We start from the raw sequence: 5,926 nt of genomic DNA on the forward strand, positions 1-5,926 counted from the left end.
ATATTTTACCTACAAGTCAACATACCTCCCTGTCAAGAAGCGTCATCTCCGATGGTCGCTTGTCTGAGTGTATCATTTATTGGTTCATACATGTTAGAAATTCCTTTGAAACGATATAGTAGTACATGAAGAAACTATCAAACCCGGTAAGCAGAAAACTTTTACCAGTACCAATCCATACAGGAAAGTGTTAACTTCAGCACCAGATCCAACTTGCATTCCTCCTAATCAAAACTCCTCCCCTTTTTCTCTCTCATCAATTTTCCTTTGCAAATATTGGCGAATGCTTTTCGCTGAGCTGGTGCTGAAGTTAACACTTTCCTATACTTCCTGCCAGGCTGCCTAGCTACACGTAACTCGAAAATGAAAATGAGGGATACGTAACGCATAATACTTATTATTATGCATAAATAATGCATAAACAACTAAATACCCATTAAGAACCAAAAAGCAGTAAGTTGATTAACTAAACATATGAATATGAAATTAGTATAGTTCATTATAATACATAACCATAACCATTACCAGCACAATAGTTTTGTTTTTTTTGTTTGTTTTACGATGTTTTTGTCCCTTAAATTGATTATTTTAATATTACGTTATCACTGGTGTTCTTGGCATCGACAATGAAAACTTAAATCATGATGCACTATACACTATAATACTCAAATAGTCAACTCCTTGAACCAAAGTTTATAATCATTCACAAACCTGAATGAAATAATATTCAATTTTGATAAGGCATAGTTTACACTGCATGCCATAATTACACTATGTAATCACTTAGATAATATTCACTGTTTAAACACATTGTGTTCAAACCTTAAGGGTTCAATACGACATTATTTCGTATCATTGTGTTTATTTTCACTTAATCACTTTGTTTTATCATTTTGAAAGTACCAGTTTCTTCTAAAAGAATTCACGCAATGATTGCAGATCAGTATCATGTCGATTTCCCGTGTTCTGAAATGTTCACGTTTGTCCATGCATAGAAATGTATCTGACTTCGTAGCACAATTGAAACGAACCTAGTTCCTGTACTTTATGTAGTCTATTGGGACTTCACTAGGGATTGAAGTAGTGAACTTGGCGTTTCCAGTTCTTCGAACGTCTTCATTTTCACATCTTGTTGCAACTTGTAATGATTGATGACATCCTGGGCAGCTGGGATGCTCTGGTGAATTGGCGTTTGGAACATGTAATGCTACTAATTGGGCCTGCTGGGAAGGATTTCCAAGTTCGTGAAATACTTGCCTGCTATACTAAGGTGTTGTAAGCTGGGAATCAGATCACAGTGGGAGAATCACATGTTGTCCTAGGTGAGAAACCTCTTTCACTTCTTTTCCAACTTCCGCAACTGGGACAGAAGGTTCGTCTTGAATGCATTGTCCTGTCTTAGCAGTATCAATTTGAATGTAATAGACACACATTCAATGAATGCTGTTCCTTCTTTGTCCTGTCCAAACAAAGTGTAGCCTCCGGGAACATTCTTCTTGACTTGTCGTTCTTCTTTCTATTCTCCAATACGGCAAGTCCATCGTCCATCAAAATCGGGGGGGGGGGGAGTGGTTTGCTCCGAAATTGGAATTAAATCTGGAGTTGTATTCTGTAAAAGGTGGAAGACAATCTGGCGGCGTTGGTCCTCGAGTTTTCCTCTGTCGATCTTTGACGATGCTCTGGTGTTGTAGGTACCTGTTAGAGGTGGTCTGAGCCATTGAAAGGAAGGAGAAAGAGAAAATAAGGATAGGAATGTAGTAGATATTGGACATACACCAATCGACATGTACTCAGCCAATTGTAGGGCGGCTTTAGAAGTTCACTGTCTGCCTGCTGGACAGGGTGTCTAATCCATTGGCTAAGTGCAAGTCGGTGGTGATGTGCCTTAACAGACACTGTCAAAGTGATGTGATGGGATATTGATACAAGATTGTTTAGCCAGCGCTTTGGAAGAAGAAGGAATAGGGGGTGGTGCTGTTGATGGTCTGATATGTCTATTTTGTGCTATTCTTACAGGAATTATTTGTTCTTCATTTGTGACATTTATACCGCGAGCTTGAGGGGTAGGTTTTTGTCGACTGGTTGTTTGTTGTGCAAGGGGACGACAACAAAAACAGGATTTAATTTTACGAACAAAACATGCCGTAATTAATAAAAATAAGATAGTCCCTACAATTATTAAAGATATCGCTGTCGCTGTACGTGACGCAGTTTCGAAGGGCAGTGCATTATTATTATGATTATTGCAATGAAACACAAGAGTTATCAATCTTTATGGAAATTAATTCATTTTCTATTCTCACTCATATGTATTATGAGGAATTCGTTATATATATGGAATTACCAGAATTCCAGAAATTGTGTACTAAGGGATATCAGATACGCTCAAGTGCGCACTATACTTAAATGGCTATCTATGAAGGTATAACCTGTCCTTAGCATCATTAAACTTCACATAAGTGAAATATTATTATCACGAGCGTAAATTCATACATACTGTATATAAATATAACTTGTGCACTATTTCATTTAAATTATAACAGGAGTGTATATTCTTCAATATACGTATGTATATTGTTGTAGAGAATTTACACTGAATATCTTAATGCTCGTTATTCTCGTAATGTTCTAATGGCTCTATTATATAAGTTTCTTGCATAATCGTGTTTCACTGTAATCTTCGAATGCATATGATGTGAGTTTTGGAGAAACTGCTTACATGCGAAACTTCTGTCACTTCTGCTAGTTGCTTGTTGTTCATTTGATGTTACTTTCAGGATGACGTCACGCTACTTCGTTCCTTGGTCGCTGTAATAGGAGATGTACGTGTTTTGTTGATATCGCTCTCTTCCAAGTCGAGGAGGCGAGTGTTGCAATCTTCATGAAAAGAAACCAGTTTATTCAACGAATGACAGTTTGGCGTGGTTATCACGAAACTCTGTTTTTGAAGAGGACAGTTCCTGTATATTTTGATAAGATTTAACAAAATAAATGCATTTAGGTTTTAATTAAACATGGATGCTTCGAGTGGACTGCTTGTTTTGTAGCGTCGCTTTTCTTCCCCTTTGACTAATCGCGACGATGACGATGAAATGATGGAATGACAACGTTCTTTCCCATTTGACTTTCTGTGGAATTATGTCCCTTTGACTTCTGTCTCTTCGGCTTCTGACTGTTCTGCAGACATTTCGTCGATGTTATCATTTTCTTCTTGTATTTTCTCCTTTTCTTCGAAGAAGGGTTTGACTCTTGTTATGGAAAATGTGTCAATTTTATCCTTTCCTCGGCCGTCCTTGTAGCTTATTCGTACGCTGTTGGCATTTTCCATTTCAAGGACTGTACCATGTATTTTGAAGTAATTTGCGAAGTGCTTAGGTACATTTCGTTTCGGAACTGTGTCTAAAATTAGCACTTTTTGTCCAGGTTGACATTCAACATGTCGTGTGTGTTGGTCTGAGTACTTTTTCTGTGTTTTGAATTTCTTCTGGAGATTTTCCTGTGCTTGTTCACGCATCGCTTGCAATATGTCTAGGCGTTCCTTGTTAGAGTGCTGCAACGAATTTGGATCTATTCCTAGCAATGAATCCATCGCAGTCTTTGGTTCGTAACCGTACATAAGGTAATGTGGAGAATATCTTGTTCCTGTGTGTACTTCTGAATTTATCGCAAACGTTATGGCCGAGAGATACAGATACCACTGTGCACATTTTTTTCATTACATACGGTCTCAGTCTTTGCTTTAATTTCTGAATATGTCTTTCGGCGAGTCCAACTGTTTCGTGGAAATCTGTGTTTGCGAATCTGAATATTTGACTCAATTGTTCCATGATTTTTGAAGTGTGCGCTGGTGCACGATCAAGCGTGATGTTGTCTGGCACACCAAATCGCAAAATGATCTGTTCCATTAGTGCATTGGCAATCCTTTCGGCGTCAACTGAAGGTATAGATGTCGTTACCATGTACCTGGTCGCTTGATCTACGCAGATGAGAACGTAGCGATGTCCGTGGTTGGCTGTGGCCTGCAGTGGACCGCACGTGTCGATGACCCACTTCCTGGCTGGGGTGGCGATCGGTTCGAACGTCTGAAGGGTGAGCTTCTTTGGTCCGAAATCTCTCTTCGACATCTGGCATTCGAGGCAACTTTTGGATTTCATGTACACCCATCGTTTTAATCCTGGGAAGTAAAATCTTTTCCTGAAATTTTCATACGTGGAAGATGGTGAAGCGTGAGCTGCATTGTATTCACTGCAATGAATCTTCTCGAAAATTTCATATTTTAACTTGTGTGGAATGCACAAGAGAAGTTCCTCTGTCTTGTTGTATCGATGACGTCTGTACAGTTTGTTGTCTTTGATGACGTAATACTGTGCTGCTCGTACTACTCCTGGATCTTGCATCGGATCGTTGTTGATGACTTTAATGATAGGGCCGAATAATGGATCTTCTTCTTGATGTTGTCGAATGCTGAAGTTTTCGTCCTCTAGGTGGAAAATTAGTTCAGGGTTGTCTTCACTGTCGACAGGAGCTTCCTCTGCTGGATAGCGGCTTAAAGTGTCTACAAGGGCATTTTCTGATGACTTGACATGTTTCACATCGAAGGAAAACTGCTGTAGTTCCAGAGCTCTTCGTGCCAATGGACCTGTCAAATTTGATGCTTGTCGTAAATATGATATGGAGTGATTATCAGTTATTAAAGTAAAATGGCTGTTTAGCAAATAATATCTAAACGCTTTTACTCCATAGACCACTGCGAGAAATTCTAGTTCAAATATTGATTTCTTCTTCTCTGTGTCGGTTAATCTGCGGCTCGCGAAGGCAACTGGGTGGCGTGAGCTTCCGTCTTCCGAATCTTGCCAAATGCTGGCTGCGAGGCCAACTGTAGACGCATCGGTGATGAGGTAGGTCTTCTTGTTTTGAGAATACGGTTTGAGAACGGGAGAACTGAGAATTTTATCCTTTAGTTCATCGAACTCTTTCTGGTGCTGCTCTGTCCACGTGAACGGAACGTTCTTTTTCAAAAGTTTATATATGTTATCCGCTAAAAATGAGAATCCGGACACATATTTTCTAATGTAAGAACAAAGTGCTAAGAAGCTCTTCACGTGTTTCTTATTGTTAGGTGTTGGAAAATTCTTGATTGAATTAATGATTTTGTCGGAAATTTTCATCCCTTTCGCAGAAAGAAGATGTCCCAAAACGATGGTTTCTGAAAATGCAAACTTACATTTCTTTATTCCAACCGTCATGTTTGCTTTCCTAATCCTATCAAATATTTGTTGAAGTAGGGAGAAATTCTCTTCAAAAGTGGAAGTTGCTATGCACAAATCATCTAAATAGGTGGCTACTTGATTGTCGGGAAGACCACTAAATACTATTCCATTAGTCTATTCATAAAACTACTGGATGTCTTCATGCCCATAGGTAAGCATTTGTAACGGAATGAACCACAACCTGGAATTGCGAAGCTCGTAACTGGACGTGATTCTTCTGATATTGGAATTTGAAAATAAGCTTGAGCCATGTCGAATGTAGTGTAAAAAAATTTGCCCGCAAGACGTGCTAAAATGTCATTGCAATCTGGAGTGGGATATGAAACATTGTATATTACTTTATTAATTTCTGAAAAGTCTGAAACTAGTCTGTAGGTTCCATTTGGTTTCTTAACTAAGAATATGCGATGACGAAATGGTGAGTTTTCACAAGGTTCAATGATCTGTTGTTCTTGAAGTCTTGTTATTTCATTTTTCATTTTTTCCCTTAAATTTTTCAAGTACACCTTCTAATATTTTACCTACAAGTCAACAATATTGTTATTGTCAGGTTTGAGAGCTCGGTTATGTGGGTTTGAGACACGTTTTACTGTACGTGATAGGGTTGTTTTCTATAGTGGTTCACTTTGTGGTGTGAAGATATCTTGGAAGTGGTA

General features: G+C 38.7%; 1 pseudogene; it reads right to left on the reverse strand.

Annotated features, from left to right (window-relative positions):
• Nucleotides 1-1,031: 1,031 nt before the first annotated feature.
• On the reverse strand, nt 1,032-1,718 carry LOC145992428 (chloride intracellular channel Clic pseudogene; annotated as a pseudogene).
• Between the last annotated feature and the right edge of the window lie 4,208 nt (nt 1,719-5,926).

The sequence above is a fragment of the Lepisma saccharinum genome, chromosome 9 (assembly GCF_977018435.1).
Source record: "Lepisma saccharinum chromosome 9, izLepSacc3.1, whole genome shotgun sequence".
NCBI lineage: Eukaryota > Metazoa > Arthropoda > Insecta > Zygentoma > Lepismatidae > Lepisma > Lepisma saccharinum.